This window comes from Bombina bombina, chromosome 3 (genome assembly GCF_027579735.1).
Source record: "Bombina bombina isolate aBomBom1 chromosome 3, aBomBom1.pri, whole genome shotgun sequence".
NCBI lineage: Eukaryota > Metazoa > Chordata > Amphibia > Anura > Bombinatoridae > Bombina > Bombina bombina.
Window position 1 is genome coordinate 926,947,165 of NC_069501.1, and position 15,096 is coordinate 926,962,260.

A 15,096-nucleotide genomic window follows, 5' to 3' on the forward strand; every position below is an offset into this window, starting at 1 on the left:
AGTTTGCATAACAAAACACATGAACATTATATGAAAATAAAAGGCCCCATCCGATATGCAGCGTTGCCCGCAAAAGCCGGTGATGCCGTTTTTTGCGTGGGTTTGGTATCCTATATACAGCGCCGCATATAAATGCGGCACGTATATTTCACCCATCGGACGTATTTTTTTCCCCATAGACTAACATAGAAAAGCTGCACAATTTGGTATCCAATATCCAGCGCAAGGCCTTACGTGGCGAAAATGGAGAAAACTTACTCCATTTTCACCTCGTCATAAAATGCAGCCGTAGCAGGCCTTGCGCTGAGTATGGGAGTCCTGTAACTCCCTAAAATGCCTGCAAAAAAAAACAACTAACACCTAATGCATGCGCAATGTCTATCTAACTGTCAACCGCAATCCCCCACCGCAATACCTAATAAACGCCTAGATTTAGAGTTCTGCATTAGCCGTCAAAACCAGCGTTAAGGGGTCCTAAACCTGCTTTTTACCGCCCGCTGGTATTTAGAGTCAGTCAGGAAAGGGTCTAACACTCACTTTCCAGCTGCGACTTTTCCATACCGCAGATCCCCTTACGCCAATTGCGTATTCTATCTTTTCAATGGGATCTTCCTAACGCTGGTATTTAGAGTCTTGGCTGAAGTGAGCGTTGGAACTCTAATGTCAAAACTGCAGCCGCAGGGGGGGCGGAGCCAACTGTTGAAGAGTATGGCTGCACTACTCTGGAGCTCTGCAATAGAAATTTAAGAAAACAGCAAAAATGTTCAACAAGATATTCTGACAGTCTCCTCTGGCGATGCTAAAACCTTTTGAATGTATCCACGGAGATTCGAATGAATGGAGTGGCTGTAAGCATATCTGAAACCAACATCTTTATTCCGGGCCTACACTCCCTGCACTTAGGAGCTGAACCGCATGGATCTATAGCACACAAGTAACGCAGCTTATACAGAAGCTCTGAAAGACTTTATCATTGTCAATTACTGTGAGCCCATATACAGGAGAAATGGAGACTGCACTACATCTATCTATAAAAAGTTTATGTGACAAACTTGATTTTCATTATACGCAGCTCTCACGCTGCTTCTCTGAATGCTATCGCACCTGCAGCTTCCAAGATGGCGACTTGGCCTCTGCCATTCTGCCTCCTGAGTCTGCGGCATTAAGTGACACTGATGCAGACTGGTTCTCACAGCAAGAAGCTCTCCCTCGGGAGGAGTCTGAAGGTCCTGTTTCTACGGCGTCGGGGGTGCAGGAGGATGAGGATATAGCTCACTTGCACATAGGGCAGCGAAGGCATACGAGTGAGATCCACCCGACACCGGCAGTTTGGAGGCTCCAGTGTCTGGATATAGACGCACCTATCCCCGAGCTACTGAAAGCAGACAATATCTACCCGGTCTACCTCCTCTCCGCTCACACCTCTGTCCCTGACGTAGGGGATCCCTATTCCTACTTGCAGATTCACGGCGCCACAGCGATCTGGAGTTCAGCCCAGTACTTTTTTGATATCCGTTGCACTGTATTGTCCCTTCAACTGAGCATCGGGCTCCTGCTTATGGAGGAAGACAATAGCGCCCAGCACTTACTACCGCCAGCTGACTCAGGGGAACTATGGAACACTCACCCATCGGGCATTGGCTAAACTTAGCACAGGTCCTGAGATTTCTCTGCATGAAGATTCTGGACATTCCTGGTTATATTATGAGCTATATTTTGTTTTCACTAATTCCCCATATTTACTTCTCACTTGCGAGTGTACCGGAGAACATCTCAAATATTGCTCACTTTACTACTATGTCCCCACACTTTGAACTTTAATTTGAGACTCATGCTGACGCTCAGTTACTACTGCATATCATTCTATATCTCTCCCTCATAGTAGCTCCTGTTTATTTAGCTCAGGTTTGAATTCTAAAAGACAGTTTGAAGTTGATGTTTTATTATTTCTCTCAAATGCTTATCTTCTGCTCACATGTTAGATTACTCATATAATCTGTGTGTTTGAAGTAACGAGCAACATGTGGAACTGTATGGTGGGCTATATCCTGCATTTCATATATTTTTGGCGGTAGGTAAGCCTTAGACCTGCAACAGACAGCTCACACAACATCCTTAACAAACACAACAATAGTGGAGTTTTTATGGTTTGGGTTTGTTGTAGCCATGTTTATCTGTAGTTCCTCTTTAGTTTATATACTCAGGACGGTAAGCATATCCTCTATATATGCTGTAAATATTAACAGCATTCATTTAAACCAAGTTATACTAACCACTTGTCACATAGGTCATACTTAAACCCATTTATAAGAGTACTGGGCATTATGTGAGTAGCCCTCTTGTACGTCCCTCTTTACCCCTTCCTAGCAACTCCCATGTAAACCTCACTGGTATGCTATAGCAATATAGCTTGTTACAAAAGCCCTCTCTGTTTTTTCAAACTCTAAGGTATTTCTGGGCTTCATGAAAGTATCCAGTGTTTATTCACTCAGACATACATCTCATGGAACATATGGTTCCACGTGATCTCTTTCAGCTCTGGGTCGCGCCTATAACAGGCAATAACATACAGCCATTAAAAGCGAAATATTTATGCTACACGACAAAACAGGTCATTATTATTATAAAATTCTATATGATTGTATTTAGCCTGTATAAAATTCGCTATATGTTTTGTAATGTTTTTGCTACCTCCTGGCACATGTTTGATGCATGCTTGTTGAATTTTCACTGCTCTTTATGTTGTCTCACAAAACCTATCATTTTTGTAGTTAGCATATAGATTTTCATGCCACATATTGCCTGCTACTATCGGAGTTAGATTAGGTTTAAACCTCCATACAAGAATAGTTAAGCTCCTAATATAGCTCTACAGGCTCTTGCAATTAGCACAGACTCACTTCAGTACTTAGATTCCCCTTCCAATACACTATAACATAGTAGAGGGGACTTTACTTGTATAGCCCTACTATCAGCATACACTTACTATGTTTACACGCCACTATAGTTGCTATTACGATAGTAAACTCTGATACCTAATCTTATTTTGCTAGGGCATATTTGCCTATAGTCCTACAAATTGCCAATATTACTCCAATATACTAGTATTACATATCCTAAATATTCCTATCCCTAGCTGTAGCAAATGTGGGGGGTTATTAATTATGAGGATATAAGTGTTTGTTTTTAATGATTGTACATGGTTGCACCCTTATGTTACAAAGGACTATAGTGGAAAGTGTTATGTTGCATTACATTAGAATATTGCTTCCTGAGACCCCAGTATATCTTTATGTTAACTGGAGTGATATAATTTAAGTAGCATGTTAGTATAGACTCTCCATGATCTTCAGTTGTGTTTCTTAAGTATATAACTTAGCACTGTTATCATGAATATATTATAGTATGACTTGTTTGTTAGAAAGTATATCTATCATAGGTATTGCCTATGCTGCTCATATCCTGTCACTGCTGGGCCCCTCTCCTCCCTTTCCCGCCGGTACTGGTTGTCTGCGGATCATATCCCTTCTCCTTTTTCCAGCATCGTCTATAGATGACATTTCCCCAGGAGAGGAGCCCACCCAGAGATCCCGTATACTCCATACATACTAATATTCCCCCCCTCCATATAACTTTCTTAAGAACTTCCCTTATTTATCTTACTGAAAGCCCCTCAACTATGCATATAAATTCCTATACCCTGAGTAACCCCTGCTCACAAAATTGTCACGCTAATTGGCTCCGCCCTCCACCCCCCCCCCTACTCTACTTTGAGCGGCTCTTGCCCGCTGCTTCCCCCTACCCCATAAAACTATAGAACCACCTCCTCCCTAGCCCCAACCTTATTTGAATAGATACCCCAATCTTCTTCTTACACAGCTGGGAGAGGACCATTACTGTTCATTTTACATTTATGATATTCTATAATAAAACTGAAGTCTTTCTGCGAGACAGCCCACATTGTATAGTAACGCTTGAGATATGTGAATATGTTATGTAGCTAACTATACTACGTATACATTGATGTATAAATGTTTTGGGGCTTACCCCATATTCTGTATCTTTTTATGACTTCAATAAAAATTATTTAAAAAAAAAAAAAAAAAAACTGCAGCCGCAGAAAAAAGTCAGAGCTTTATGGGCTAACACCGGTTTATAAAGCTCTTAACTACTTTGCTCTAAAGTACACTAACACCTATAAACTACCTATGTACCCCAAAACCGAGGTCCCCCCACATCACCGCCACTATAATAATTTTTTTTAACCGCTAATCTGCCGACCGGACACCGCCGCCACCTACATTATCCCTATAAACCCCTAATCTGCTGCCCCTAACACCGACAACACCTACATAATATTTATTAACCCCTAATCTGCCCCCCCCAACGTCACCGCTACCTTACCTACACTTATTAACCCCTAATCTGCCGACCGGACCTCGCCGCCACTAAAATAAATGTATTAACCCCTAAACCACCTCACTCCCGCCTCTCAAACCCTATAATACATTTTATTAACCCCTAATCTGCCCTCCCTAACATCGCCACCACCTAACTTCAAGTATTAACCCCTAATCTGCCGACCGGACCTCACCGCTACTATAATAAATGTATTAACCCCTAAAGCTAAGTCTAACCCTAACCCTAACACCCCCCTAAGTTAAATATAATTTAAATCTAACTAAATAAATTATTTCTTATTTAATAAATTAATCCTGTTTAAAACTAAATACTTACCTAGAAAATAAACCCTAATATAGCTCCAATATAACTAATAATTACATTGTAGCTATTTAAGGATTTATATTTATTTTACAGGCAACTTTGTATTTATTTTAACTAGGTACAATAGCTATTAAATAGTTACTATTTAATAGCTACCTAGTTAAAATAATTACAAAATTACCTGTAAAATAAATCCTAACCAAAGTTACATTAAACCTAACACTACACTATCAATAAATTAAATAACTAAACTACCTACAATTACCTACAATTAAATCAACTAAACTAAATTATAAAAAAACAAACACTAAATTACAAAAAATAAAAAAAGATTACAAGAATTTTAAGCTAATTACACCTACTCTAAGCCCCCTAAAAAAATAACAAAGCCCCCCAAAATAAAAAAATGCCCTACCCTATTCTAAATAAAAAGTTAACAGCTCTATTACCTTACCAGCCCTTAAAAGGGCTTTTTTGCGGGGCATGCCCCAAAGAAATCAGCTCTTTTGCCTGTAAAAAAAAAACATTCAATACCCCCCCCAACATTACAACCCACCACCCACATACTCCTAATCTAACCCACCCAACCCCCCCTTAAAAAACCTAACACTAAGCCCCTGAAGATCTCCCTACCTTGTATTCACCCAGCCGGGTATCACCGATCCGTCCAGAAGAGGGTCCGAAGTCTTTATCCTATCTGGCAAGAAGAGGTCCTCCAGAGGGTCCAAAGTCTTCATCCAGGCGGCATCTTCTATCTTCTTCCATCCGGAGCGGAGCGGGTCCATCTTGAAGCAGCCGGCGCGGATCCATCCTCTTCTTCCGACGTCCTAACACCGAATGAAGGTTCCTTTAAATTACATCATCCAAGATGGCGTCCCTCGAATTCCGATTGGCTGATAGGATTCTATCAGCCAATCGGAATTAAGGTAGGAAAAATCTGATTGTCTGATTGAATCAGCCAATCAGATTCAAGTTCAATCGGATTCAATCGCTCTTCCGATCAGCCAATAGAATGCAAGCTCAATCTGATTGGCTGATTGGATCAGCCAATCGGATTGAACTTGAATCTGATTGGCTGATTCAATCAGACAATCAGATTTTTCCTACCTTAATTCCGATTGGCTAATAGAATCCTATCAGCCAATCGGAATTTGAGGGACACCATCTTGGATGACATCATTTAAAGGAACCTTCAATCGTCGTTAGTCCATCGTGAGGAAGGATGGCTCTGCGTCGGCTGCTTCAAGATGGACCCGCTCCGCTCCGGATGGAAGAAGATAGAAGATGCCGCTTGGATGAAGACTTTGTACCCTCTGGAGGACCTCTTCTTGCCGGATAGGATGAAGACTTCGGACCCTCTTCTGGACAGATCGGTGATATCCGGCTGGGTGAATACAAGGTAGGGAGATCTTCAGGGGCTTAGTGTTAGGTTTTTTAAGGGGGGTTTGGGTGGGTTAGATTAGGGGTATGTGGGTGGTGGGTTGTAATGTTGGGGGGGTATTGTATGTTTTTTTTACAGGCAAAAGAGCTGATTTCTTTGGGGCATGCCCCGCAAAAAGCCCTTTTAAGGGCTGGTAAGGTAATAGAGCTGTTAACTTTTTATTTTAGAATAGGGTAGGGCATTTTTTTATTTTGGAGGGCTTTGTTATATTTTTAGGAGGCTTAGAGTAGGTGTTATTAGCTTAAGATTCTTGTAATCTTTTCTTATTTTTTGTAATTTAGTGTTTGTTTTTTTTGTAATTTAGTTTAGTTGATTTAATTGTAGGTAATTGTAGGTAGTTTAGTTAATTAATTTATTTATAGTGTAGTGTTAGGTTTAATTGTAACTTAGTTTAGGATTTATTTTACAGGTAATTTTGTAATTATTTTAACTAGGTAGCTATTAAATAGTAAATAACTATTTAATAGCTATTGTACCTAGTTAAAATAAATACAAAGTTGCCTGTAAAATAAATATAAATGCTAAAATAGCTACAATATAATTATTCGTTATATTGTAGCTATATTAGGATTTATTTTACAGGTAAGTATTTAGCTTTAAATAGGATTCATTTATTTAATAAGATTTAATTTATTTCGTTAGATTTAAATTATATTTAACTTAGGGGGGTGTTAGTGTTAGGGTTTGACTTAGCTTTAGGGGTTAATACATTTATTATAGTGGCGGCGCGGTCCGGTCAGCAGATTAGGGGTTAATAAGTGTAGGTAGCGGCGATGTTGAGGGGGGGCAGATTAGAGGTTAATAAATATAATATAGGTGTCAGCGATGTTGGGGGCGGCAGATTAAGGGTTCATAAGTATAATGTAGGTGGCGGTGGCATCCGAAGCGGCAGTTTAGGGGTTAATAATATAATGCAGGGGTCAGTGATAGTGGGGGTGGCAGATTAGGGGTTAATAAGTGTAATGTTAGGGGTGTTTAGACTCGGGATTCATGTTAGAGTGTTAGGTGCAGACTTAGGAAGTGTTTCCCCATAGGAAACAATGGGGCTGCGTTAGGAGCTGAACGTTGCTTTTTTGCAGGTGTTTTTTTCAGCTCAAACTGCCCCATTGTTTCCTATGGGGTAATCGTGCACAAGCACATTTTTCAAGCTGGCCGCTATCGTAAGCAACGCTGGTATTTATAGTTGAAGTGGCGGAAAATTATTCTCTACGCTCCCTTTTTGGAGCCTAACGCAGCCATTCAGACAACTCTAAATACCAGTGTTATTTAAAAGGTGCAGGGGAAAAAAAAAAACACGCATAGCTAACGCACCCCTTTGGCCGCAAAACTCTAAATCTAGGTGACAGTGTTAACCCTTAAACCGCATCTCCCGGACCCCGCCGCCACCTACATTAAATTTATTACCCCCTAATCTGACCCCCTACACTACCCCATTGAAGATCACCCTACCTTGAGCCGTCTTCACCCAGCCGGGCCAAACTCTTCATCCGATCTGGGCACAAGTGGTCCTCCAGCCTGGCAGAAGTCTTCATCCGATCGGGGCAGAAGACATCCGGCAGAAGTCTTCATCCAAGCGGCATCTTCTATCTTCATCCTTGCTGCGATGAGCAGCTCCATCTTGAAGACCTCCAGCGCGGAACATCCTCCACAGCCGACGACTACCCGATGAATGACTGGTCCTTTAACTGACGTCATCCAAGATGGGTCCCTCAAATTCCGATTGGCTGATAGGATTCTATCAGCCAATCAGAATTAAGGTAGGAAAAATCAGATTGGTTGATTTAATCAGCCAATCGGATTGAACTTCAATCCAATTGGCTGATTGGATCAGCCAATAAAATTGACTTTGCATTCTATTGGCTGATCCAATCCTTCTATTGATCCAATAGACAATTAGGTTTAAGGGGTAATACATTTAATGTAGGTGGCGGCGGTGTAGGGGGGTCAGATTAGGGGTAATACATTTAATGTAGGTGGTGGCGGTGTAGGGGGGTCAGATTAGGGGTTAATATATTTATTGTAGGTGGCGGCAGTATAGGGGGGTCAGATTAGGGGTTAATATATTTAATGTAGGTGGCGGCAGTGTAGGGGGGTCAGATTAGGGGTAATACATTTAATGTAGGTGGCGGCGGGGTCCGGGAGTGGCGGTTTTGGGGGTTAATACTAGGATAGGTTTATTGCGGTGTGGGCTATGGCAGTTTAGGGGTTAATAATTAGGCTTATTGCGCTGTGGGGGGTTGTCAGTCTAGGGGTTAATACATTTATTATTAGGAGTGAGAGGGGGGTTTGCGGATATAGGGGTATACCTGTCGGGCTTATTTTTGTTAGGCGTGTTAGACAGTTATGGGAGATTTCATATTTTAGTAAGTTTTTGTAGGCGCAGGCAGTTTCTAAAGTGCCGTAAGTCACTGGCGACTCCAGAAATTTGTACTTAGGCTCATTTCTGGACATTGCTAGTTTGTCCGACTTATGGCACTTTAGCAACTGCCGGCGGTGTATATTGGATACCCCGATGTGCGAGGTGAAACTAAGGGCGGCGTGGGTTCCCTCGCTTGCATCGAAAACTATGCCGTATATCGGATTGCGCCCAAAGTGTTTAACTTATAATTATACTTATTACAGCTAAAACAATAGTTTATTACTGACAAGATTTTAAACAGAATTAAAAGGGATATGGAATATGACAAGATGCAGGACTGGGCTTATAGATGTATATGTATGTGTGTATCTGTATATATATATATATATATATATATATATATACAGTATATATATATATATATGCATGTATACATATAAATGTGCATTTATGCATGTGTAAAGTATTTTATATTTAAGGTTAATTTGGTAAAGAAATCCACAGCTTGAGTGAAGGTTTAGCCCACCACTGGCTTAGCGTTCGAGCAATACCCGACATGAATTTTTCAGCATGCCCACATTGTGTGAGAAAAATTGGAAATAGATGGCGCTGGTCTCTGCAGGAAATAAATTTCTCTGATGATAAAGAGAAAAAGGCTTGTTGTGTGTATTAAAGCCAAATAAATAATGTGCAGTATACTCACTCCTTAAAGGGACATTAAACCCACATTTTTTCTTTCAAGATTCAGAAAGAGAGTACAATTTTAAACAACTTTCTAATGTACTTCTATTATCTAATTTGCTTAATTCTCTTGATATACTTTGCTTGAAAGCATATCTAGATAGGCTCAGTGGTTGCTGATTGGTTGCTGCACATAGATGACTCGTGTGATTGGCTCACACATGTGAATTGCTATTTCTTCAGCAAACAATATCTAAGGAATAAAGCAAATTAGATAATACAAGTAAATTGGAATGTTGTTTAAAATTGTATTCTCTACCTGAATCATGAGAGAAATTTTTTGGGTTTAGTGTCCCTTTAAATTGCATATGTTCAGCTTGTTAGGAGTGCCTCTCTCTGGTGTTAAATGATGATGTTCCAGGGAGGATATCAGTGTAGCTGGGAGTAGAATGAAGACTTAGTTTATGTGAGTAATCTTCCTGCGCTATAGACCAGTATCGGTGGTTCTAGAGCTAAAACTATTGAGGTGAGTAGAAATGTAAATGAACACTCTAGAGAGTACATTTTATATATAAGCAAGTATTCTTTTATTTGATATTAGAAGATAAAAAATGATTAAAAATACTTAAAAATACTCCTTGGCTCTTAAAATAAATTTATGTTAAAAGCAGATGTTAAAAGATTATGTCTTTTTTTCAGCAAAAAATGACAAAGGCAAAAAGACAAACAGCGGATATAGTTAGTATACACAATGGATTAGAAAACTTAAAAGGTTAATGGACGATAATGTGGGGTTAATAAACGATAATATGGGGTTAAAATGTGTAAGCTAGATAGAGAAGGATGTGAGCAAGATATCACCTTATTGCATAAGATAAACAGTTTTCTGCATTTGTACAGAGAAGCAAGCTGTAATAGGCTTTAGAGAATGTTAGCAAGCCTTAGTATATGAAAATAAACATAAATGAGTCAGAGCATGATTAAACTAAACTAAAATAAAACAATGTAACAATGTATATAAAATGTTCTTTTCTGTGCACAGGTAAAGATTTTGGCATGTGAAAATTTTGGCAGGTGAAAATTTTAGTGCCGTTACTTTATAGTGGGGGTACCTTGTATGATAAGATTATAGTTCGTTAAGTTATCCAATCTTGATTTAAAATTGGGAATTTTTCCCAGGTGTTTTTCGGATGTAATGGTAAAACCAGGTTACCTTTAAAGTGCTGATACCGAAGAAAACATCTGATGGTTTGTAGATGTAATGTCTTTTCTGTTTCCTTTAACTTAATGGTAAATCTAGGTTACCATTAAATTGTTTGAACAGCATACAGGCCTGATGTGATGTAGATGTGACGCTTTGTCTAGGGTCTAGAAGCAGGGTAATTCCCGTCCGGTCTTTTCCTCACTAGTTGGCTGGTAGTGGTAGTCTGACGTCACAGACTACGGTGGCTCAATGTTGCCAAAAGAAGTAACGCGTTTCGGTCATGGACCTTTCTCAAGCTTCTAGTGTATACTAACTATATCCGCTGTTTGTCTTTTTGCCTTTGTCATTTTTTGCTGAAAAAAAGACATAATCTTTTAACATCTGCTTTTAACATAAATTTATTTTAAGAGCCAAGGAGTATTTTTAAGTATTTTTAATCATTTTTTATCTTCTAATATCAAATAAAAGAATACTTGCTTATATATAAAATTTACTCTCTAGATTGTTCATTTACATTTCTACTCACCTCAATAGTTTTAGCTCTAGAACCACTGATACTGGTCTATAGCGCAGGAAGATTACTCACATAAACTTTCACTTATCAATATCATCTGGGGATTTTTGATATCAACCTGTGTACTTTGAGGTGATCTTTTCAGTGCTCTCTCTCTCTATAGTAGAATGAAGACTCCATGAACAGTATGTTAACCCAATATTAACAAATTAAGTAGTAACTTACTTATTCAGTAAAGTAAATCTGGCTTGTCACAGCAAAAGAAGAAGAATCTCCAATTGTATAAAAAATATATTTATTAGCTCAGCTCTCCGCGTTTCAACGTACAGGACGTCTTTTTCAAGAGCAATTTTTTTAAATGTTAAAAGCAAATGAGAAAAACTTCTCATTTGCTTTTAATATTTAAAAAAATTGCTGGTGCAATGCTGAATACGGAGAGCGTATTGCTCTCCATATTCAGCGAGGTCTGGCGGACCTGATCCGCACTGTCGGATCAGGTCCACCAGACATTAATAAATAGAGGCCTATAACTCAAGTGATAAAATATTACTTTTGACTTGGAATAGAAAAAAATGGTGATGCTACTGATTTAAAGGGAGGTGAAAATAAAAAATAAATAAAATTATGGTTTAAATAGAGTATACGATTTTAAAACAACTTTCCTATTGACTTTGATTAAAGAAGGAGGAAACAATGCACTACTGAGAGCTAGCTGAACACACTTGGAGAACCAATGACAAGAGAAATATATGTGCAGATGGCAATAATAAGCTAGCTCCCAGTAGTGCATTGCTGCTCCTGAGCCTACCTAGGTATGTCTTTCAACAAATGATACAAAGAGGACAAAGCAAATTATATAACAGAAGTAAATTGCAAAAGTGTTTAAATCAGTGTGTTCTATCTGAACCATGAAAGGATTAAAAATGGGTTTCATGTTCCTTTAACTTGAGAGATGCTAACACAAAAGAGCACATATATTTTTGGGCTCCACTAGCCCAAAGTTGTAATAATTTTAAACATTTAAAATACAAGAATTATTATTTGTTTTAATTAAAAAAAACAACCCTTAGGAAACACTCAAATTACAGATTTGCCTATATGGGTCTGAAAAATCACAAGAATCAGAAAATGTTATATTTATCAATGCTCAGCATTTATTTGAAGTGAATATGTACATAGTAACTGTTGTTGTACAACATGTATTAAATGTGGATATGTACATTTTAAATGTAGTCAGCACCCATAACTTATTCATCTTTAGAAACTCTGCATTAGTCTCTCAGCTGTATACTGGAAATTTTCCTTTTGAATAGAAACTTTGCAAGTATGCTGCCAATAAAATACTGTTTGTGAACTTTAAAAAAATGAATGTTTGATTTCAGGAAACTCTGGTTTTCTACATAAAAAAACTGACTTATTTTACTAGCAACAACTAACAGTGGGCTTACAGAGGAGGGGTAGTATGATTTTCTTAAAAAGAGACAAATCTGTAACTAAACAAATATATGGGGTGTAGTCAGTGGTGGGATTCAGAATATTTAGTAACAGGTTTTATAACTTTTCTATAATACAAGAAGTATGGAGCTATGATATTAGAACCTTTAAAAGTTCATCCTCACTAGTTTAACTCCTTAGAAACAGTTGTCTACATCAAATTACAAGACTGTAGCATGCCTTGATTAAATACCTATACATCAAGAATAATTTTTTTATTATTATTATTTTTTAATTTTTTGTAAGTAATTTGTATTGAAGTTAAACATGTAATATAGCAGGTAAATTACATTACAGAAATCATATACATATAAAAAAAAGAAATACATCATTCTTATTGCCACAGTATATAGTCATAACCAATACGTCACATTTATGCAATATACTAAGCATAAACCTCACATTTTCTGTATTTTCTTTGATTCTATATAATAACTTAAAAAGAATAAATATGTAGTAATTCCCAATATATATATGATATTGAGGATATAAACTTTTTAAGCTTTTTAATCTTTTGAAACCCCAAAACATGTAATAGACGAATAGCAAATTATGGCTCACAATATATAGGAACTAAAAATTGTAAGCTAAAATGTACCTGAGTCACCTGATTTTGGTTAGTTAGGGAAGCATTAATTTGAAGTGCGGTATGTTTCAAGGGAAATCACGCAAGAATGCTCTAGCATGATCACATAGAGCCAAGGCCGGATCACAAGCCGACTAGCCAGATAAACCGCACAGAGCGGTAACCGTGGCTGAGCACAGTCACCTAGACACTAAAAGAGAGAGAAAACGGAAAGAAAGAGAATTGACCGAAAACAGTTGGTGCAGCTCCAGCTGTGATACACTTTCTCTCATACCACATGGCAAAGACACCAGCACATGATCCTCAGCCTCAATCTACCAAACCACTAGCCGCTACTCCCGCACATTACAGGCCGCACCCACACCCCTCCAGAGAATAACAGAGGACAACAATTTTGTGAGTACAGACCACTTTAGCTCAGAAAAGGGGGAGTTTGCACAAAAAGGCAAGTGAATCCTAAACCGGACTTGGCAAAAAGTAAATAACGGGGTTTTTAACAAATCATCCTAAGTGGTAATCACTTTCCTAAATAATGCCACTCGACTTAGCACATACCTCCCAGCATATACAGTCTCATGCTGAGCTTACTCAAAACATAGAACAAACTAAATAGAAGCAAGCTTCGGGAGACCTCAGTAAACAAAAGATCATAACTTTCTCATTTGCTCTGGGACTGCTTGAACGTTTTTAAAAATATATCAAATAATTTAAAAAGGAAGGTAGAAAAAAGGCTGATAAAGTACTACTGTTTCTGTGAGCCAAGTAAACCCTCTACATCACTGATCACCTTAAAAAATATAACACAGCAAAGTAAAAATCTAAAAACTCAGCAAGCATATAGCTTGTTACCTATCTAACCTACCCCTCTTCAAACAAGAGCCCCTCTGCGGCCACCTCTAAAACCTAATGCATAATTGGATGACTTGTAAAATAAAATCACAAAATGGATAAACCACAGAAACCAGCAACTATAAACCAATTCTTAGAACCACAAGAATAAATTGGAGAAGAAGCTTTATACTCGCATATAAATAAAAAACTGCACAAGTACATGACCTCCAGGCTACCCCTATCATCACGAGAGAGGAACTTAAAAATCTTTCTTCCAAAGATGACATCAAAGAAGTTATCAAAGAAGTCAAGGGATTATTTGGAGAATTAAAAAGAGATAAAAACTCAAGTTAAAATAAAGATCTCTACCTTAGAGGAAATACAGGCTTAAATAAGCGAACATGTCTCACATTCAATTAAAAAAATACAAGACCATGATGAAACCATCTCCTTCCTACTAGACAAAGTAGAGGAACTGGACAATCATAACAGGCACAATAACATTAGGATCAGAGGCATACCAGAAACTATAACACCATCCGCCCTAAATGGTTGTCTTCAAAGCCTATTTTGCACCCTAAAAGGTACAACATCAGCGCCAGATATGATCTTGGAAAGAGTCCATAGGGCACTGCACCCTAAACCATCCTCAAAAGCTCCCCCAAGGGATGTCATCATCCGTTTCCTGAATTACCTAGACAGGAAAGAGATCCTAAAAAAGCACCCATCACACATGCCAGATGTCCTATACAAATCTTTCCTGACATCAGCCCTACCACTCTCCAAAAATGAAAAGATTTTAAATTCATTACAGAAGTTCTAAGAGAGAATAACATTTCTTACCGCTGGGGGTTCCCAGTTAGCATAATCGCTACCAAAAATGGAGAAACCACAATATACCGAACACCAGAGGATTTGGCCAACATCAACAAGTCATTCGGTCTAAACATTTGGAGAGGAGATCAAGTCTCAGCAAATATATTTGTGGAACACCTTAATAACAATGATAGGGGTCTTAAATTTACCAGTTTTATTGATGATGATAGTATAGTCTCTTTAGATCTCAATCTCCACTTTGAAGATGGGAAGGTTACTAGTACTACCCACTTCAAGGTGGTTGATTGTAACAGCTATTTAGATTTCACCAGCAATCATTATTACCCATAGAAGAGAAATGTACCCTACGGGCAGTTTAAACGAGTTTGTAGAAATTGCAGTACCCTTACAGATTATAGGGTACAAAGCAAGATCCTTAAATTCC